Genomic DNA, 23,022 nt, shown 5'->3' with positions numbered 1-23,022 from the left:
ACAGAAATGCGTCTGGTCTCCGCAGTAAGTTACCGGCACCAGGCCACCCGAGAGGGGAAAGGGTGCTGTCCCTCCACCTGCTCCCTCTTGGTGGCTCGGTGGCTGCCATCCTCCAGTGACCACTGGACAGTCAGGTCTGGGCCTGCACTGACAAGACACATGGGGCTTCACGGGATGGAAGTGGAGTTGGCCATTTCCTCCCTGCCCCAGTGAGACCCCGAGTTGCTGCTCACAAACAGCCTCTCTGGCTCCTGATCAAGCTGCTTAACAGCCATGATCTCAGAGACTTAGAAACAAATTTCAGAAGCCAGCAACTTTTGGCAGAAATGTAGTCAGTCTCCACAGTAGGTCACTGGCGGTCGGACCACCCCAGGTGGGAATAAGTTTCGTGCCTTGGTCTGTTCCCCCTGGTGGCTTGGTGGCCGCCATCCACCAGAGGCCACTGGAAGTCAGGTTTGGGCCTTCAGTGATGAGACATGTGGGGTCTCATGGGGGGGGGGGTGGACTGGCCCTTTCCTCCCTGCCCCAATGAGACCCCAGGTTGTGGCCCATGAATAGCCTCTCTGACTCCTGATCAAGCTGCTTAATGGCCATGATCCCAGAGACTCAGAAACAAATCTTGAAACCCAGCAGGTTTTGGTAGAAATCCCTCCATATTTAATTGTTAAAATTTCAGAATTCCAAAATTCCGTGGCCACTACTGTGGCTGCGTGACATCATATGTTATTCATAACCAGCGATAGAAAACAAATTGTCTACGGTTGCCTTTTTGGCAGATCTGAGTGTTGGGGTAAAATCCCAAATGTTAATGGTGGGTCTGGTGTTGAAATATTGAATGTAATCAAAGTAGAGAGAAAGAGAGAGAGTAACGTGGAAATCATTTGCCCCACAGGTAGGGGGAGGGTGTGGGATGGGGGATATGTGGGGTTTTTGGTGGTGGAAAATGGGTACTGGTGAAGGGACGGGTGTTTCACCATTGTATGACTGAGACTTAAACCCGAAAGCTTTGTAACTGCTCTCATGGCGATTCAATAAATAAATTTATAAAAAAGAATATGGAATTAAAAAAAAAGAAGTTCTTACTAAGAAAAATATTAGTAAAATACCAGAAATCCAAAATCGTGTGGCTGCGCGACATCATTTAATTCTTGTGACCAGCTGTAGGAAACAAATTATTTCACAATGCCTTTACAGCATGTCTGATTTGGGGGTAAAAAGTAAAGTAAAGTAAAGGCCCTCCCATTGATCATCAATTTGCTCGAGCGGGTCCAGTAACGTCTCCATTGGAGACTTTGTTGTTACTGTGTTTGGCATATCGAATACTCTCGGTAGCTTGCCGGGCTCTCCGAGAGGGGCGGAGGAATCGAACTCGGGTCGGCCATGTTGGTTGCGTGCAAGGCAAACACCCTACCCGCTGTGCTATCTCTCCAGCGATTTGGGGGGTGTAAACTCTAAATAATAATGGTGCATCTTTTGTCGAAACAATGAATCTAGTCAAAGTAGATAGAGTGTTAACTAGAATTCATCTGCCTCACAGGCATTGGGAGGGTTGGGAGGGGGGTTATTGGGGTTCTCCGTGGTGAAAAATAAGTATTGGTAAAGGGAAATGTGTTTGATATTTGCATGACCGAGACTTAAATCTGAAAGCTTTGTAACTTTTCCCACAGAGATTCAATAAATAAATAAATTAAATAAAAAAAGAAAAATATTAGTAAATAGATAGTTCCTGTCTGGGATTTAATTTAATTCTTTTATTTATTTATTTTAAATTTGGGGACCACACCTGGCAGTGCTCAGGGCTTACTCCTGGTTCTGCTTTTATGAATCACTCCTGGCAAAGTTGGGGGTACCATATATGGTACCAGGGATCTTACCCAGGTTGACCCAGCCTTAACCACTGTACTATCTTTCTTGACCCTCCGATTTTTCCCCTTCCCACTTTATTTAAACCCCATGATTTACAATGTTGTTCATGATGGTTTATTACAGTCATTCATATTCCAACACCAATCTACCACCACTGTCACCTTCCTTCCACCACTGTCTTCGTTTTCTCAATCATCCATCAAGCCTTCCCCAGTAGTTCATCAATCACGGTCACGGTCACGGTCCTCTTGTTGTTCATCTATTTGCTCGAGCGGGCCCAGTAACGTCTCCATTGTGAGACTTGTTACTGTGTTTGGCATATCGAATACATCACGGGGAGCTTGCCAGGCTTTGCTGTGTGGGCGAGATACTCTCGGTAGCTTGCTGGGCTCTCTGAGAGGGGCGGAGGAATCGAACTCGGGTTGGCCATGTTGGCTGAGTGCAAGGCAAACGCCCAGTAGGCCCACAATAATTTATTTTATATTATATGGCTAAATGGTTAATGGAATGATCAAAAAATATTTCAGTAGAAGAAAATTTGTGAAAATTGTTGCATCTCACCATGGGGGACTTAAAGTCCTTGTCTAAAGGTTTACTGAGTTTTTGTTGCAAGTTAAGTCTTCTGTGTTAATGTTTTGTTAGTCCACATTCCCATCCACTCTGGTGTTCTCCGACTGGGATGTCAGAATTGTAGAGTTTGGAGATACTGTGGGCAGCAACCGCCCCTCTGAGTTTAAAAGTCCAAGTTTCTCTTTCTCCTTCCACACACCCACACCCATGGAAGACAGTAAAGAGAGTCACTTAGAGACATGCAGACCATGATGATAAATGAAAGGGGGGCATGGAGACGAGAGAATTTTATTTTTGAAAATTTTAAAGAATTTTTTTGGAAAAATTCTTTAAATAAAACTCAGAAATATTAAACAGGGGCTGTGGAAACAATTCAGGTGTACCTTGAAGCTTATCCCTGACATCGGGTTACAGACAGGAAATGAACTACCCTCCAGAGGGACATTTTGACTTGGGCATCCGCTGGGACTTTGCAGGCTGTGGTGCACATCTAGCCTCCCCCCCCACTTTTATTTTTTTTGCTTTTTGAGTCACACCCTTCTCAAGGGTCATCCTAAATAGGATTGGCAGACCACTCGATGAAGGACAACCATGTGAGCAAGCTGAGTTCCGACCATATCCACACAATAACCAAGCTCATTGAGGTTTCTCGGGAGTTCAAGATGCCGCTCTGTCTAATGTTCATTGATTTAAAGAAGGCCTTTGATTCTGTTGAGACGGAAGCGGTCATTGAAGCCCTAGCCAATCAGGGCATTCAAGCCCAATACATCAGGATCCTCCGTGAGCTGTATTGCAGATTCACTACCAGGATCTCACCATTCTACAAAGAAGTGATCGTTGATGTCAAGAGAGGGGTGCGGCAGGGTGATACCATTTCACCGAAACTCTTCAGTGCCACCCTCGAGAACGTCATGCGACGACTGGAATGGGAAGGAATGGGAGTGAAGATAGATGGTCGGCAACTACACCACCTCCGCTTTGCTGATGACATTGTTTTAATAACACCAAACATCAGCCAAGCGGCACAAATGCTGGCCGACTTTGACCGTGAGTGTGGAAAGGTAGGACTACAGCTGAATCTTACGAAGACAATGTTTATGAGAAACAGCCTCGTTCCTGACGCCCCATTCACTCTCAACAGAACGACCATCTCTGAATGCAACAGCTATGTGTACCTAGGTCGAGAAGTCAACATGAGAAATGACCTGGCACCCGAGCTGCGCAGGAGGAAGAGAGCGGCTTGGAACGCCTTCAAGAACGTCAAAGAAATAGCTAAGAGGACGAAGAACCTCCAGCTCCAGGCACATCTCTTTGATTCCGCTGTTCTTCCTGCATTAACATATGCCTCAGAGACCTGGGCCCTACGCAAACAGGATGAGAACGCTATTCGGGTCTCCTAAAGAGGAATTGAAAGAGCTATGCTTGGAATATCACGTTTCACTCAAATGAGAGAAAGAATTCGGAGTTCTGACCTCTGTCGACGATCAAGAATCAGGGACGCTGCCTCGTTTGCCAAGGTGTCAAAAATCAGATGGGCTGGTCACATAATGAGATTTAAAGATGACTGTTGGACTAGAGCTATTACCGACTGGATTCTATGGGATGTCAAAAGACCTCGTGGCCGCCCACCTACCAGATGGTCAAACTTCTTCATCAAGATCATGAATGATCGGTTTGAGGCTCTTCGTGTTCCTAGAGCGAACAGATGCCATTGGTCTACACTAGCATGTGACACGGACAAATGGAGACGTTACTGGCACCCGTTTGGGCAAATCGACAATTAATGGGAAGTCAAGTGATCAAGTGATCAAGTGAGTCACACCCAGCGATGCACAGGGCTTACTCCTGGCTCTGCACTCAGGACTCCTGGCGGTGCTCAGGGGAGCATATGGGATGCTGGGAATCGAACCCGGTCAGCTAAGAGCAAGGCAAATGTCCTACCAGCTATGCTATCGCTCCAGCACCTAGCCTTTTCCTCTTTTCTGAGTCCTCAAACATTCTCTCCCTGTCACCTTCTTAGTTCTTCAGAGGCTCCCTCCTATCCCTACAACAAGTGTTTTTGATTTAGTTATTTATGGATTTATTGGTTTCGGGGGCCAGATCCGGAGGTGCTGGAGACGTTGCAGGTGGAGCTGGTGCTGGGGTATGTCCCCCTTTGCAAAACTGGTCCTCAGCCCTGTGAACCATCTGCCCAGTTGGGGGGCGGTGTGGGTCATTGTTCCGTGTTTCTTGAGGCAGATGGGGATGCAACAGGTTGGTGTCTCTCGCGTCTATCTTCCGTTCCTAAGATACAGTTTGGAGGCAAAGCCTGTGATGTTTCACACAAGTCCGTCAGGACTGTTAGCAACAGAACAAAGCACAAAGGGTAGGTTTCGACTCAGAAGTCTGGACACTGTTCCCATGTGCGTTTCGCCCCGACGCTGGGAAACAATGACCAGCCACATAGCCGGCCGCTCCAGTCTGTCCAGCACCGATTTCCGTACCCTGGGGATGGGAAATAGCAGCTAGAATTTTGGGAACTTCTCCTACAGGATAAAGGGGTTTGATAAAACTGTTGGTCATGGAGTGGGCAGGAGTGGGAGGATGGAAAGTGAGGGTCGAGATCTGAGTCCTGAGTCGGCCTGCACCTTGGGAATTTAAATCTAGTGGTAAGCCATCAGGTCAGAGAAGGAACATTCAGCGAGGCCTCCATTAATGCCTGCAGCTTCTGGGGGCACTTCTGTGTATGTACTGTGCAGTTGGGTGGGCTCCCACCTGGGAAGACATTCAAGTGCCACTTTGACACCTTTCATTGCTCAAGCAGCTCAAGCTAGGTTGGTAGTCAGTGTCCCAGCCAGGAATATAACCCTGAGCTTCCACAGGCCTGAGGTTCCACAAGCGCATTTGAAGTGGTGGCTGCAAGGGCTTGTCTTTCCAAACAAGTGATGGCCCTCTCCCTGAACATTCTTCTCTTTTTTTCTTTTTCTTTTTTCAGGTTTTTGAGTCAATTGGACATTGCTCAGGGGTTACTCCTGGCTCTTCACTCAGAAATTACTCCTGGTGGTGCTTGAGGGACTATACAGGATGCCAGAGATGGGACTTGGATCGGCAACATGCAAGGCAAATACCCTCCCCACTGTACTATCACTTTGACCGTTGAACACCCTTTTTTAAATGAACCCTTTAATTCTCTGATCTCCTAATTCCCAAGTCCTGTGCATAAAAGATTTGCCTCATAAGTTTATAGTTATGCTTTCTGTCACCAGTGTCTATAAACTGACAAGACTGACATTCACGGGCCTCCCTGCAGAACAGAAACATTGAGTGCTCGAATTCTCCTGACTCCTTAGCTGGAGGAATCAAGCAACTGGCAGGATGTAATTTGCATTTGCATTACTGATCAGTTGACCCGCAGTGCGGGTAACTGTGCCCAAATCCAGTGAAATGTATCTGGACAGGCTTGGGAGATAGGACAGGGCTTAAGGCACTTGTCTTGTATGCAGCTCACCCTGGTTCAATTCCCAGCACCACATATGATTTTCCAAGCACCATCAGGAGTGATCCCTTAGCACAGAAACAGGAATAGCCATGAGCACCATTGGTTGTGTCTTTCCCCTATATTCCCCTGAAGCAAACAAACAAAAGCATATTGAGTTTGATAGTTAGGGGAAGAGATGGAAAATGATGGTAATCCCCACACAGTCAGGGGTCAGCTTGGGGAGATAGGAGGAAACTCATCTGTCCAGCAGAAGGCAGATGTGATGCTGTTGTGGTGGCATGTACATTGGTTTCAGAGACCCCAAATCAGCCAGTACTCAGGCTTCCATTCATTTAGGACATGGGACCAACAACAGGTTGCTTTGTGGGGAACTTGGTCACTGGGATGTTCTGGGTCGGTGAGCCAGGGGTCTCAGTGTTTGCAGAGCAGACCCTCCCCCAGGAGAAAGAAGTGCTGGCCCTAGGATACTTCCAAATTACACACACTGATATGCAGGAGGAATACACAAAGTTGGATGGCAAATAACACAGAAGTCAACTAAGCTCAATAAACAAAAACAATAACAGGGAAGGCTCAACTAGCAACAAACAGCTTAAGTAAATCCCCAGACAAGGACTCAAAGACACCATGGTGAGATAAAGCAATTTTCCCCAAAATCTTATTTTATGAAAGCACCATGATTTACCAAGTGATTCATAGTTCTAGACATATAATGTTTTATACATATAATGCTCCAATCCTACCACCACATTCATTTTCCTACTACCAGCCTTCCCAGGTTCCCTCACCTCCTCTCCCACCTCCAGCCTGCCATCTTTTTTTATTTTTCTTTTTGGGTCACACCTGGCGATGCACAGGGGTTACTCCTGACTCTGCACTCAGGAATTACTCCTGGTGTTGCTCAGGGGGCCACATGTGATGCTGGGAATCGAACCCAGGTCAGCCACATGCAAGGCAAACGCCCTACCCACTCTGCTATCGCTCTAGCCCCTCACCGCCTGCCATCTTGACAGGCACCCTTTTAACTTTGTTTATTTAAGTTTGAGTTTTATGATTTCAGTGTTGTTGACGGCTATTCAGCTCCATTGTTCCTTAACATCACCAATGTATATCAGCCCTTGCCCCCTTTGCTTCTCATTTGTCTCTTTTCCCGTCACCATCCATTCCTTCCTTGTCTTTCCTTCTTCTCCCTAACTTTGGGACCAAAGATGATCTAGGCATCGCCCGTTAAGCCATTGTATGTCCTTACCCAGTTAATCTTAATACCACAATATAGGGCTGGAGCGATAGCACAGCGGGTAGGGCGTTCGCCTTACACGCGGCCAACATGGCCGACCCGAGTTCGATTCCTCTGCCCCTCTCGGAGAGCTCGGCAAGCTACCGAGAGTATTCGATATGCCAGACACAGTAACAACAAAGTCTCCAATGGAGACGTTACTGGGCCCGCTCGAGCAAATCGACGATCAACGGGAGGGCCTTTACCTTTACCTTTATAATACTGTTCTTATCCTTCTTTCTCTGCATTTAATAAGCTATCTTCTATTGCCATCAATGTTGCAGCAAATTGCATTATTTCATCATTCCTTACCACTGTATAGAATTCCCTTGTGTATATATTCCATATCTTCATGACCCACTGATCTGTTGTTGGACATCTAGGTTGGTTCCAAATCTTAGCTATTGTACTGAGTGCTGCAGTGGATAATGGTGTGTATGCATCCTTTTGAAAGAATGTTTTTCTGTCCTGGGAGTGAGCTATAACAATTTTTACAAATTTTCTTTCAGGGAAGTCTTTTTTTTTTTTGCTTTTTGGGTCACACCAGCGATGCTCAGGGATTACTCCTGTCTAAGCACTCAGGAATTACTCCTGAAAGTGCTTGGGGGACCGTATGAGATGCCGGGGATTGAACCTGGGTTAGCTGCGTGCAAGGAAAATGCCCTACCTGCTGTACTATCGCTCCGGCCCATGGAAGTATTTTTGATAATTTCATTAGCCATAGTAATGTAAGATAAATTGTTTTGTGCCTGCTAAGGGCTTGGGAAGTGGGAAAATGGGGATGATGGTGGAGAAAAGGTCAGTCTGAGGGTAGGATTGTTGTTGGAACATTGAATGCTTGCAACAACTGTATTATAAGTAACTTTGTTAAACATGGTGTTTAAATAAAGTAAAAGTGAAAAAAGAAAGAGGGGATTCTGGGATGTGAAGAGAAGAGAATTTAGGAACAGGAGGGCTTTTGGAGCTCAGCCAGGCCCTAGACCCCCCTCCTTGGGCAAGTAACTACTGGAATTTCACTTGGGTTCCATGGATCTGAGCAGAAACTATGAAGCCAGCTTTTCTTTCACTTGACTAATAATAAAACACACACACACACACACACACACACACACACACAAAATAATTTGACCCTTTTAAAAAAAAATCAGAAAAGAAGTCCTCATAAGCTAAACATTGGATTAAAAGGCGTGTGTGTGTGTGTGTGTGTGTGTGTGTGTGTGTGTGTGTGTGTGTGTATGTTTTGTTTTGGGGCCATACTTGGTGGTGCTCAGGAGAGGACCATGCAATATTAGGGATTGAACCTGGGTCTCCTGCAGGCTAAGCATGTTCTCCAGCCTGTTGAACTAGCTTTCCAGTCCAAATTCAAAGGTTTTTATTGTAATAACAAAGTTACATAAATGTTTGTGCACAATATTTACTTAATTACACACACATAATTATATAGCAGTACAATGTTGCAGTAAGAACTCAGGTTCTGGAGCTGAATCTGCTCGGGGTTAGATCCTAGAGTCACCATACTGGTGTGTAATCTTAGTGTCTCAGTGCCTCAGTTTACTACGGCCTGCATTTTACCAGTAAAATGCAGGCAGTAGTACCCAGTGCAGATTGTTGTGAGAACAAAGTGAGCCGATCCATGTCTGGTGCTTAGTATAATGCCTGGCATGTAGTAGCTCTCAGTCAGGATTGGCTGTTGTTTTGCCATAAAAACAAAGCCATTTGATGCACAAAGCACACTTATATCTGCAGATCAATATTGTTGAAGTTGGCAATGCAAGTTAGACATGGCAGAGGTGTTGTGTCCTGAAATGAATCAAGTCCTGCTGGGTTTCACAGTAGGAGGATGTGGATTTGGGTCCTGTTCTGTGTTTTACTATCTTTGGCCTTTGAGATCAGTGTAAATGCAGAAAAGGTGGGTTAGCCTGGCCTTGTTTTCTCGTGTAGATTAGTACGACCTCACAGTGAGTGGAAACTCTGCTTTTGACCATTCCTGAAGTGCTTATATTCTTTCCAACTTTATTTTTTATTGTTGTCAAGGCAACATGGTTACAAGAGTGTTAACGTTTATAATTTCGATGTACAAGTCACTAAACCTTCACACCAAAGTTCCCAAGACCCTCCACTATTGTCCTTGTGTTCCTTCTAATTTCCCCTTTCTTTCCCAGCCACATTCCCAACTATTTGGTAATCTGAGTTTTGGGTTTGCCATCATTTGATTCAGTCTATTCTCTTGTTTTGTGTCTTTGTACTACAGATGAATGAGATCACCCAGTAATTTGTCCTCCCTCTCACTTATGAAATGCCCATTTAAATTAACTGCCACTTGACAGCTCAGGAATCTGTTTTGTTCATTCAAAAAGAAACCTAGCCACACCCAGGAAATCTACATAGAGGGAACATCTGATGACAGTATTGCTGAACAAGAACCCCAAGAAAGCTTTTTATTATCCATTTAGTGCGACATTCACCATAAGTGAACTTTCACCAGTTGGTGGCTACAAGATAGAATCTATGGATGGAATGAGAATGTGGTTCTGATTCCTAAAAGTTTCTTTTGGGTTTGGATTCCTAAACACTTCATAGTCTACTATGGAGAGCTATTCAAATTATTTTGTGTTTTTTTTATTATAGTCAGATGTTTATTTAAAATTTGTATCTGTCAACTTAGCGTTTCCCACCAACTCAGGGAGCAGAAACCTTTACAGATTTCTCAGAAGAGTAAGAATGGAGCTCCCATTTGACCGACCCAGCTATCCTTGAAGTGGGATAGCTGCAAACACAAAAAAATTCATTCAAAAAGAACTAGACACACCTATATTCATTGCAGCTCTCAGAATGATAGCCAGGATATGAAAACAACCCAAATGTCCAACATTCACAGTCTTTTGCTTAGGGGCTGCCTTTGTGGGAGCCTTAGCAGCAGCCATTGCTGTCTTTTTAGACACCTGCTTCATTCGCTTTCTTTGCTTCCTTGGAAGCCCTGATAGCTTGTTCCCATTGAGCCTTTCGAACTTCAGGTTTCTGATTCCTCTTGGCCATTATATCAGCAAGAGATGCACCAGTGATGGCCCTTTGGAACTTGACTGCCTGACGAGTTCTTTTCTTCTGAATTTCTTCCAACTGTCCTTTTTTGTGCTTTTTTTTAATTGCAATTATTTATTTATTTATTTATTTATTTATTTATTTAATGTAGGAGTACTGCTATTTACTCAGCCACTGATTAGCTGATTGATTTGGGCATGAACTCCACCTTACTTTTTTTTTTCATAGTTTTATTTATTTATTTATTTTTCTTCTTATATTTATTTATTGAATCACTGTGTAAGCTTTCAGGTTTAATTCTCGGTCATACAATGATCAAACACCTCTCCCTTCACCAGTACTCTTATTTATTTATTTTTAAATTGTTATTAGTGAAACACCATCCTTTTTGTGCTTTCTTCTGTAGAGGACAGTCCAGTTTATTTGCCGAGGATTTCTCTTGGACAGCATTTTGCATTAAGAAACTGGAAAACCTTTCCATCGGTCCTGGCATAGCGCCTCCCATGCCCGGGGTAGATCTTGTACCCACTGAAACTGCACAGCTTTACCTTCATGACTGCAGCTCCCAGGGAGGACAAAATATGGTGAAGGGAAGGACATGTGTTGTTGTTTTGAGACCGCACCTCGTGATGGACAAGTCCTCTTCCTGGTTACTCCTGTTCGATGGTACTTAGGGGACCATGAAGTTCCAGAATTAAACCTGGGCCTCCCACATGCAAAGCCTACACTCAAGCCTGTCAAACTAGTTCTCTGACCTGTTCTATTTAAATTCTTATTTTGTTTGTTTGTTTTGGTGCTCAGGGCATACTCCTGGCTCACGCACTAGGATCCCTCTGGTAGTGCTAGGTGGATTATATGGGGTGCCAGGGATTGAAGCTAGGTTGGCCACACAAGGCAAGCCATTGTTCCAGCCATTGTTCCAGCCCCTATTTAAATTCTTTGGGAAACTTCCTGGTTCATCACAACAGACTATCCATTGACCTTTATTTGGAAAGAATGTATTTTAGGATACATGGCAGAATACTAACTCTGAGAAAAGTAGATCATCAAAATGAAAACAGAAAATTCAACAAAAAAGCAACTCCTTCAATGAACCTAAGTCCCCTGGGAATGCAAAGACTCATTTTGGTACTCCGGGTGCTCGATGATTGTGATGAACAAATGTTGGTGGGTTGTGATGAAAAAGGAAACTTCATCTTTGCCGTGGCTGGGAATGTTATCTGGTCTAGCCTCTATGGAAACAATATGGAGATTTCTCAGAAGAGTAAGAATGGAGTTCCCATTTGACCAACCCAGCTATCCCACTTCAAAGTGGGATAGCTGCAAATGAATGTTTTTATTCATTCGAAAAGAACTAGACACACCTATATTCATTGCAGCTTTTAGTAAAATAGCCAGGATATGGAAACAACCCAAATGTCCAACAGCAGAGGAATTAATAAAGCAGTGGTCTGTACACATTGTCATATGGAAAAAAATCAAGCCACGCAGAGTATGGTAATTTGGATGCAATTGGAGGATTATCAGACTGAGTGAAATAAACCAGAGAAGAAAGACAAATACAAGTGATATCACTTATCTGTGGTATATAGAGAAATAAATCAAGGGTAATATCAATTATTAATTGGTAATATACCTTGGATACTACAATATAGACCTGAGAGTGGCAGGTTAAAGAAAGTAAGGGGAAGTAACAGACTGACTAGAAGAATCACAAGAACATAGTTGGAGGGTCTGGAGCACTCGGATGGTGCTGAGGGAGATAACTGTATACACTGAAACCATACTTGTCAATCAACAAAGAAGGGGACATGGATGGGAGGGAAGGAGACAGGGATGGGAGTAGTGTCACAGTCATCTTGGTGGGGTTGTGCCAAGTAACTTTGTACATCAATGCCAGAAATGTGAATACTGTTGTAACCCTGTTACCTAAAATGTAACAAAAAACCCTAAAACCGAATTTCTGATATGTGAATGAATGTGGAAAGGCGTGCAGCAACCATTTCTGCCCTCTCAGTGGGAAAGGAGAGGGCAGGGAAGCTGCTGGATCAGAGGGGTTGTGGATTTCCAAGCCTCCAGCACAAGCATCCTCAGAGAATGACCAGAAGGTGGGTGAGTGGGCCCCGGTGGCCTTCCTGGAGGCCACGACCTGATTTTCAGCCACAGTGGGAGGAGGGTGGGGTTCAGCTGCAGGCCAGCTGGGCGGGTGGAGCCCAGTCTGGGAAAACCGGTCCAGAATGTAGGCGGGTGCAACTCCCCTCCACGCAGGGAGTGAGGGCTGCCAGGCAGCAGGACACATTACAGCAGACACAGTTTTGTGACTATGTCAGTTGTGGCGCAGTTGCAGAGATAGCTACCTAAGCCGGAAGTTCAGGGCGGACAATGCACTATGCAACAGTTTCCTATGAAGAAGATCGTCCAAGTCCACAGAGTCCAATGTCATCCAGATTCCCGCCACCCTGAGGGCTTAGGATTCCTTATGACTCTTGAGGGGCCTGGAACCTGGTATCTGCATTTTCGACAAGGCCCCTTGCTCCGCAGTGATTCTGCAAAGGGAGGGCTGCAGGTTGACTAACAGGCAAATCTGTGTTCTCCCTGAAGGTACAGCTAATAGGGTAGCAGAACACACTGTCCAGTCAATGAGTCAAACAAGGAGGGCATTCTCCCTGATTTCCCTGCACGTGCGGGACTCTGGGGCTGAGCAAGAGATGCAGTGGTTCACGGCATCTCCCTTCCGTGTGACCCCACAGTCGGTGACTGCTTGCTTTCTCCTGTAATTAAACCTCCTTCTGTGTTCCAGTTTTTCCTCCCTGGGTGCTACTCTTGTTTCCCGGTCAGAATCGGTGCTGGTGTGGGTCTCCTTGCTCCTCCAGAATATGGCCGGGACTTCCTAAAGCGGCAGGGTCACTTGGTCACTTTCCTGCCTCGGACCAATCATGGTGTTGGTCCAGTCAGAACAATAACTGCGTTGGTCACTTACCCAATCAACTGGGGCTGCACTGCCAGTGTGGGGCTATGGAGTCTTCGCAGGAGTGGCTGAAAGATCAGGAACTCAGGGGCTACTTTTATAGATTTGGAGGACCGATTCTGATTCATTTTGTTTTCATTTGGGGCTCACACTCAATGGTTCTTTAGGGCTATTCCTCACCCAGTGGCTGAGGGTAACTCCCAGCACTGCTCCTGGGACCATGAGGTGTCTAGGATGGAACTCTGGCCTCCTGCATGCAAAATCAGAGCACAGCTCTAGGAGCAATTTCCCTACACAGGGCATTTGATGGTTGTTGTTGGTTTAGGTTTGGGGGTCACTCCTAGTAGTGCTCAGGAATGAGCCGTGGCAGAGCTGGGGGACCATTTGTTGTATTGGGGCTTGGAAGCTGGGTCAGTTGCAAGCAAAGCAAGTGACTTAGCCCTATGCTATGTCACTGGCCCTGGGCTGGTTTTTGGAATGGCTTACCTTATGTGCGATAGCACAGCGGGTAGGGCGTTCGCCTTACAAGCGGCCAACATGGCCGACCCGAGTTCGATTCCTCCGCCCCTCTCGGAGAGCCCGGCAAGCTACCGAGAGTATTCGATATGCCAGACACAGTAACAACAAAGTCTCCAATGGAGACGTTACTGGGCCCGCTCGAGCAAATCGACGATCAACGGGAGGGCCTTTACCTTTACCTTTACCTTATGTCTAGTTTTAAGGATGCAATAGAAAAGTACAGATGGCAGAGAAGAAAGCACCAAGGTTCAGCTGTGGCTTCCCCCTTCCTGAGATCTGGCTGTGTGTCCTTTAGGGAAACCTGGTTTTGCCAGGATGAGTCCTAAGGAGACAGGACAGGTAGCGGCCCCCTTAACTTGTGTGCCTCCACCCAGTGTCCAGTCCATGCCCTTCAAAGCCACTTGGGTAGATAGGGCATCCTTGGGTTTCCCCATGGGCTTCTTTCCCCCGTGTTGGGTGGGCTGGATGCTCAGGGGTCTAGCCCAGCACCAACAGCTATGGTTAGGTTTTAGGGTAGCAGGTTTTATGAGAAGGTACTACTCAGCAATATTAGGATACGAGCCCAGTAGCTCAGTGGTTGGGCCTGGTGACACTGGGTTGGGGACATGCTGTGTCAGGGACTGAACTGGGGTCCTGCACACACTGGTCAATATACACCACCCCTGGAATTCTCTCCCTGACCCCAAAAATACTCATTTTAATTTTGATCTTGGATATTTTTTAAAAGAAATTCCACTTTCAATCTTTTTTTTTTAAAATTAGTGAATCACCATGAGGTACAATTACAGACTTACAAATTACCATGCTTGCATTTCAGTCATACAATGGCCGAGTATCCATCCCTCCACCAGTGCCCATTTTCCATCACCAATGGTCCCAGGATCCCTCCCACCATCCCACCCCATTCCCCCTCCCCCCACCCTGCCTCTGTGGCAGGGCATTCCCTTTTGCTCTCTCTCTCTCTCTCTCTCTCTCTCTCTCTCTCTCTCTCTCTCTCCTTTTGGGTGTTGTGATTTGCAATAGAGGTATTAAGTGGCCGTCATATTCGGTCTATAATATGCTTTCAGGGTGCATCTCCCATCCCGAGTGAATCCTCCCAGCACCATTTACTTGGTGGTCTCTTTTCTAACTGAGCTGCCTTTTCCCCCAGTATGTGAGTCCAGCTTCTAAGCTGTGGAGTAATCCTACAAGTACTCATTTTTAGTAATCTTGGATGTTAGTGTCCCATTCTGTTCTTTATATTCCACAAATGAGTGCAAGTTTTCTATGTCGGTCCTTCTCTTTCTGACTCATTTCACTTAACATTATACTTTCCATGTTGATCTATCTATATTGCAAATTTCATGACTTCATCTCTTCTAACAGCTGTGTAGTATTCCACTGTGTAGATATACCAGAGTTTCTTCAGTCAGTCATCTATTCTCGGGCACTTAGGTTTTTTTCCAGATTCTGGCTATTGTAAACAGTGCTGCAATGAACATACAAGTGCAGATATCATTTTGACTGTACTTTTTTGCCTCTCCGGGATATATTCCCAGGAGTGGTATTGCTGGGTCAAATGGGAGCTCAATTTCTAATCTTTTGAGAATAATCGTCCATATTGTTTTCTAAAATGGCTGAATCAGTCAGTATTCCCACCAGCAGTGAAGGAGAGTCCCTTTCTCCCCACACCCACGCCAACGCCAGTTGCTTTTGTTCTTTTGGATGTGGTCTAGTCTCTGTGGTGTGAGGTGATATCTCATTGTTGTTTTGATCTGCATCTCCCTGATTTCAATCTTTTTTTTTCAAAGACTAGACCCTCTCTATTTTCTCATGTTTTTAACTAATATCAAAATCCCCTCAATAATATTTATTTAAAGGAAATGACTTTTTTTCCCTTTCAGGATGCTGAAATGTTCACTTTAAAGGCTAATAATAGAGAAATTCCTACACATACTTTTTGGTGGGTGGAGGGGTAGGAAACAAAACGTTCCCTGATTCATCATGTAAAAAATTGCTAACCTTCCTGGTTTCTTTATTCTGCTATTTTAAAGTGACAATCCACAAAATGTTACTGCTTCTTTTTTCCTTAGCATGTGCAAGCAAGACGTCATGTTTCAGGTTCTTGGAAGACATTAGTGAGTTGGAGTCAGCATGGACCCCCATATACACCTTCTACCTGAATTATGTCTTTGGTTGCCTCCTGATTTCCTTTTTCTCTCTCCTGCTGTTACCTCACTATAGAACTCATCTTTTCAGCAATTGAACCAAACATTCTTGAAACAGTGTTTCCCTGGAGTGTTAAAGTTCAATTCATCTGCAGAGGCAGAACTGCCCTCCTGGAGATAGTATTTGCTGGACACTGTGAGCTCCCTGCAGCGGAAAGGGAGCACGATCCCTTCCCAGGTGCGGGGGCAAACACAGCTTTGGGACTCCTGCTTCTGTTGACCTGAGAGTCACCATTGCAGATCATTTTGGAGTATATTTTCGTGGCTGAGTGGGTATATAAGAAGCATTTGTTGAGGGTAAATGAACTGTTAGGCCCTGTGCTGGGTTCTGTAAATTGAGTAAGAATAACATTTATCCTAGAATCCCCCACATTAATCAAAGGGGGAAATAGTTCCTAAAAATAACTAGCACACAAAATGGAAGAAGCGCCATGGCCCAGTGGACGCCACAGGAAGCTATTCCCTGACGCAGAGCAGGAAAGAGATCGGGGAAATGACTCTGGAGGACAGTCAAACTCTACAGCTGGAAGGCGATTTAGAGCTGGGCTATTTTGTTGCCTGTAACTATTGAATGGCAGCCCACACCAAGCAATACATTTTACCCTGAGATCCAGTGTTTTTGGAGTTGTCTCATAAGAAATATCCTCGATTAGTTTTTGTGTGCTTTGTTCTACTTGACTACAATTACAGTTGCTGCTTATAACCAACTGCATTGATTTTGTGGTCAGGAAAAATCATATTGTTTGTTATCTGAGTTTGAAGACACAGTAGTGGTCCATCCCTGCAGTGACAAAAGTTGAACCTGAGGCTTAGGGTGCTAGTCTGACATGATGCTTATTATTCTCCTGCTTCTCTTATCCTGCCCAATTGCAAGTGTGTGTGTGTGTGTGTGTGTGTGTGTGTGTGTGTGTGCACATGCGTGGGAGGTGGGGTGGGGTGGGGTGGGGGACAGGTGAGGCTAGTTCTTAGAGGTAGTGCTGGCCCAAAGGACAACAATGGTTGGTTGAACACCATCAGGCATCAGGATATTTCAGGTCCAGGGGAATGAAAATGCATCTTGTGGTCTTAATGGGGGGGGGGGGGGAGGAGGACTTTTCCTTTATGTACTTGATCATTTGTCCTAGTTTGTCTGTTTTTCAGTGCTAAAACCAGGACAGTTTCCAGTGAACTCTAGGAGACATTGTATTTATAACCTATATGTGCAAATAGTATAGGCACAGAGAGAGCCCAAAGGCACCACTGCGCTACCATCTTCCAAAGGACACTCCTTAAATCCTCACTTGCAATATTTTACAAAATTGGTGGTGTGTGTGTGTGTGTGGTGGCGGGGAGGTGTTTGGTGACCTTGAAAGTTTTCTGAAAAGAAGCCGGAGTGATAGCACAGCGGGTAGGGCGTTTGCCTTGCAAGCAGCCAACCTGGGTTCGATCCCCGGCATCCCATATGGTCTCCCAAGCACCACCAGGAGTAATTCCTGAGTGCAGAGCCAGGAATAACCCCTGAGCACCGCTGGGTGTGACCCAAAAAGCAAAAAAAAAAAAAAAAAAAAGGAAAGTTTTCTGATTAGTTACTAGTATCTTCAATTTTTCTGATTAGTTACTAGTATCTTTGCAGGAAGGTGGTTACTATCTGATTGCAACAAGTATAAGTAAAGTAAAGTAAAGTAAAGACCCTCCCTTTGATCATCTATTTGCTCGAGCAGGCCCAGTAAAGTCTCCATTGGAGACTTTGTTGTTACTGTGTCTGGCATATGGAATACTCTCGGTAGCTTGCTGGGCTCTCCGAGAGGGGCGGAGGAATCGAACTCGGGTCGGCCATGTTGGCTGCGTGCAAGGCAGACGCCCTACCCGCTGTGCTATCGTATGTCTGAGCAAAAAGGATTAAAGGAAAGAAAGATTAAAAAGTGGGGGAGAGAGCTCTAAAGGCTAAGTGCATGCTTTGCCTATGGGAGGCCCAGGTTTGCTCCCACAAAAATAAGGTCCCCTGAGCTCCACCAGAAGTGACTCCTAAGCCCTGAGTTGGGAATAGCCGTTGAGTACCACCAGGTACTGTCCAAAAACAAAACAGAACACAAAACCCAAAAAGAAATGCTGAAAAGTGATGCATCTGAGAGTAATAACAGTGACCACTTGGAATATGAATTTTGCATTACTTATGCCCTTTAATTTCTGTTTCCCCCACTTTTGTTTTCTTGGTTTACCCATTGTAAAGGATGAGGAGCTTCCACCCAGGCCAGAAGCACCTTGTTGAGATAATGCTTTCCTGTTCTGGATACTGACTTGGTGCCTTTACCTTGAAATCACACTTTCTCTTGAGGTCCAAATAGATTTGGGGAGATTTGTTTAACTGCTAGAGAGGCCTGCCAATTTTGAGGACTACTGATATATCAATGAGCATTTAAAGAGTATTATCTTAATTGTAGAATGTTGTTTGTTAAAATGGTCTCAAAGGAACCTGGCTTGCTGCTCCACCCTTCCAGGTGAGATTAATCCCTGTCTGACATCATCCGTTCTACTCAAACAGAAGGCAGATCCCAGCAGTCTCCACACCTGACCTTTGCCATATTATCAGGAATACCCACATCTGAAGAGTGTGGCAGTGTTTGCAGCCCCTGAAGAGATCTACTTAACAAATTTCACACTGTTCTAGGTTATACCTCCTGTCCCTGGGTGAAAACCTGCCGGGAAGAAAAAGAGTAACTCCCTGCCTAATTAGAGTCTCCAGGGGATCTAACTAGAGACTCAAACTCAGCACAGTAGAAACACTGGAAAGCTAATGGCGAAGACTTGTAGAAGCTCATTAAGTTCAATGAACTCAAGCAATAACATGGAAGGCTCAACCAACACCAACCAACTAGATGCATTCACACTCAGAAAATGACTTTAGTGACACCATGGTGAGAATGTTTAATGAGCTCAAAGAAATGATGGCAAATGATTTCCAGCTAAATGCAAGGAAATATGAGAGCCAAGATGAGAAAACTACAAGCAGAAATGGTAGCAAATGAAGAGTATGGTAGGTGATATAAAAACTCATTAGAGGGGCTGGAGCAATAGCACAGCGGGTAGGGTGTTTGCCTTGCATGCGGCCAACCCGGGTTCAATTCCCAGCATCCCATATGGTCTCCTGAGAACCGCCAGGGGTAATTCCTGAGTACAGAGTCAGGAGTGACCCCTGTGTATCTCCGGGTGTTACCCAAAAAGCAAAAAAAGAAAACAAAAACAAAAACAAAAATAACAAAACCAAAAAAACCAAAAACCCTCATTAGAACCTCTGAGCAACAGAATAACAGGAGCTGAGGAAGAGATCAAGAAGGACCTCTTCAAGAGATCGAGATGGGAGAAACCTCTAGAAAATAATAGAAGATGGGGGGAGGGGGAAGTCTGAATAGAAATGAACAGTATGGCAGAGAACTATGGGATGAGCTCAAGAGGAACAGTATAAGAATCACCAGAGTCCTTGAGGACCAGGAAGGCAAATTTGATGAAGAAACAATAGTTAAGAATTTCCCAGAGTTAAAGAATACAGGTAACCAAATCCGAGAGGACCAAAGGCTCCCAGTGAAAATAGACTCGGCTAGAAGAATTCCAAGACACACTGTGCTCAGATTGACAAAATTCAAAGGCAGAGATAAAAGAGTATCAACAGCAGCAGTAAGGAAAGCTCCTAAGATTTACAGCATCTCTATCAAATGGGACTCTAGGAGACAGAAGAGAATGGAGGGGCAGAGTAGAAAGACACAATGAACTTAACACCTCACCAAGAATACTCTCTATCCAGCTAAATTATCATTCAGATTTGAAGGGATTATACAGAACTTTCAGAACAGGCAACAGTTTAGGAAATTTATAGCCCTAAAACCAGTTTTGCAAGAAGTATTAAAGGAGCTTCTTTCAAGAACAGGACAAATTTCCCAGCACATGGCACTGAGTGTGGCACTCACTCACTCATGGAATTTGTGGTTTTCTCTACTAGATTAAAAAAGGTATGCTTGTTTACTCCTAACTTGCTAGGCAATTTTATACATTTTCAATAATGAATTGACATCTCACTTATACAGATGAATTTTTAAAAAATTACTATAGTTTTTTAAATTATAATCTTTTACTTACTATAAACAAATAAGTGATTACTTAAACAGTAGGTATAATATAACATTTTGTAATGTAAAGCCAATATTTCCTTTCTTAGGATAAAATACCTTTGTGTTATTATAGGCATATTCATATGTTCCCTTTAAATTTTCTTGATTCTCTTTCTCTTACTAAAATTTGCATTTAAATATAATAAATTTTACCTATATCATGTAAACTTCAGAATGTATTTCCACTGATCTCCACAAGCTGGACAAGCCTCATCCATGAGTGAATTTGCTGAAAAACCCCATTATGCGGAACTTGTGACTGAAATCTCCAGACTTGCCTGCAGTCGAGATTGGATGACCTTCCTGAATCTCCCTTCATCTCCCTGCACTTCCAGTAAGCTGGAAGTCACGCCCATGAACTACCTCTGGCGCCATTTAAACTCATTACAAATAAACCTCAGAAGGGGAAGAGAGCAACACACCACAGAGATGCCATGGGACCCCAAAGTCACCATCCAGTCAAAAAATTTTTGCTGTATCACCCTATTTAAACTCTTAGAATTCCTAGAGTGACATCTCATACACCATACAAGGGCTTAATTGCTCCAGGGTGATAAAACGATCTTCACACACTTTCCTTTAAGGAAATTTTTTGGATCATCTTTAGTGGATCATTCATAACAGGCAATACAAAGTAAATTATTATGTTCTGCTTTGGGGCAGGCTTTGGGGATAGGGGTTGAATAATTCAAAATATGGTGATGGGAAGGTGTAATGGTGGTGGGATTGGTGTTGGAATATCGAATGAAATAAATTATTCTGAACAAATTTATATAAAAATAAAGTAAATTAAAAATGTATTTGCACAGGATTATCCATTATATTAATTTTTAAAATTTATATACCTCTAAAAATGATTCAGCTTTTGAAAACTATATAACATATCAATTTAAAAATGGTCTCAAAAAATCTGGGGGGGGGTAGGGTGTTGGAGGGTGCTCAGACCTTCCTTACTCCTGGATCTGTGCCCAGGGTTCACTTCTGGTGGTGCCCAGGAAAGCGATGCTGGGGATTGAACCTGGGATGGCCACATGTAAGGCCAGCACATTAACTCCTGTACTATATTTCTGGTCCTCAATGTAGCATCTTCTACACACATTTTGAGGCTATTTATACACATCATGCATCTGTGGCCGTGGGAAGGGTAAGTGTGAAGGGCAAGAAGAGTCTGTGCTGAAATTTGTGGTCCACAAAGAACCTCTTCCCCCAACAGCCGCTGAGAGCATGTGGTGGCATGCTTTTGTGCTGCTCTGTCCCTCTGTGGGAGGGGACAAAGTTGCCCATTCAACCCTCAACAGTTTCTGGAATTGCTTTTTTAGGATTTGCTTGGGGGGGGGGGCTACGCTTTCAGCCACAGAAGTCAATGAATTCTCATCATTTCACAGTGGCAATGCCTTTTATACCTATTATTTACATCACTCACTGTCTCATCTGGGGTCTCATAGATGTAGAAAAGAATCAAATTTGTCCTCCACGTAGGAAGATTTGTCACGAGAACAGCTATGACAAAGAATGGGCCTTCGATGCTCTATCAAGTTCTTCTTTTTTTTTTGCTTTTTTTTTGGTCACACCTGGCGATGTACAGGGGTTATTCCTGGCTCTGCACTCAGGAATTATCCCTGGCGGTGCTCAGGGGACCATATGGGATGCTGGGAATCGAACCCGGGTTTGCTGCGTGCAAGGCAGACACCCTACCCGCTGTGCTATTGCTCCAGCCCCTCTATCAAGTTCTTAAGGGGAACTATAAGTGCTTTGAAGAGGATCGTCTCCTCAGCTGTGTGTGCGTAAGGACCTGCAAGTTTTTAAACTGTGACTAAAAATTAAAATGTTTATATATGCGATAGAACAGCGGGATTGCGTTTGCCTTGTGTGCAGCCAGCCCGGCCAAGCCGGGTTCGATTTCTCCGCCCCTCTCGGAGAGCCTGGCAAGCTACTGAAAGCATCTCGCCCACATGGCAAAGCCTGGCAATCTAGCCGTGATGTATTCAATATGCTAAACACAGTAACAACAAGTCTCACGATGGAGATGTTACCGGGCCTGTTTGAGCAAATCGATGAGCAAGGGGAGGACAGTGCTACGGTGCTATATTTAAAAGTATATCACATTACTTTAGAGTTTCTTTCTAGACTCCAGGAATACAAAGATTTGAAGCTTGTTACTAGTTATTTGTTGACTGCCTTCAGCCTGAGGGAATATGTGTTTCAGAATTCTTTTTTTTCTTTGCAATTTTTACTAAGATCCTGTGACTGATAATACTGCTATTTATACTTTTCATTCATACATTGTTCCAACACTACACCCACTACCAGAGTCAGCTTCCCTGACCAGTGTTTGAAGAAGCCCTCCCATTCTCAAAAATATAAAAAAGCCAAACAGGTGAGCTCAATTCTATTGACAAGATCTCTGGTGCTGATTCCTCTGGTTGTTCATTGTTCCTTCACTATGTTTCTTTACACCCCCACACACGAGAGAGATCTATTTTGATTATTTAGGTAGTGGCACCTACATCCAGAATGAATAAAACCGAACTCCTGAAATTCCACAAAATTGTAAATCAATGACAAAATTATCTAAATGCTTTTTTTGAAAAAAGTATTTTTAAAAAAATTTTTATTACTGAAACACCATGAGGTACAGTTGTAGACTTACAAATTTTTGTGCTTGGGTTTCAATTATACAATGATCAAATACCCATCCCTCCACCAGTGCCCATTTTCCACCACCACGGATCCCAGTATCCCTCCCACCCTCCCATGCCTCCCATCCCACCCTGCCTCTGTGGCAGGGCATTCCCTTTTGTTCTCTCTCTCCTATTGGGTGTTGTGGTTTGCAAAAGAGGCATTGAGTGGAAAAAAAGTATTTCTTTTACAGGTAAAAATTAAAGAATTAATTGTATTATTATCATTTGCTAATGCTAAATTATCCTTATGGTATGTGAACACTTTATGAATCTAAC

At 44.2% G+C, this 23,022-nt stretch overlaps 1 pseudogene; it reads right to left on the bottom strand.

Annotated features, from left to right (window-relative positions):
* Positions 1 to 9,851: 9,851 nt before the first annotated feature.
* On the bottom strand, positions 9,852 to 10,783 carry LOC130027718 (60S ribosomal protein L24-like; annotated as a pseudogene).
* Between the last annotated feature and the right edge of the window lie 12,239 nt (positions 10,784 to 23,022).

This window comes from Sorex fumeus, unplaced genomic scaffold, assembly GCF_029834395.1.
Source record: "Sorex fumeus unplaced genomic scaffold, SorFum_2.1 ptg000037l, whole genome shotgun sequence".
NCBI classification, from domain to species: domain Eukaryota; kingdom Metazoa; phylum Chordata; class Mammalia; order Eulipotyphla; family Soricidae; genus Sorex; species Sorex fumeus.
Note: the sequence above shows the minus strand (reverse complement) of the source record. Positions and strands in the feature narration are given on the sequence as shown.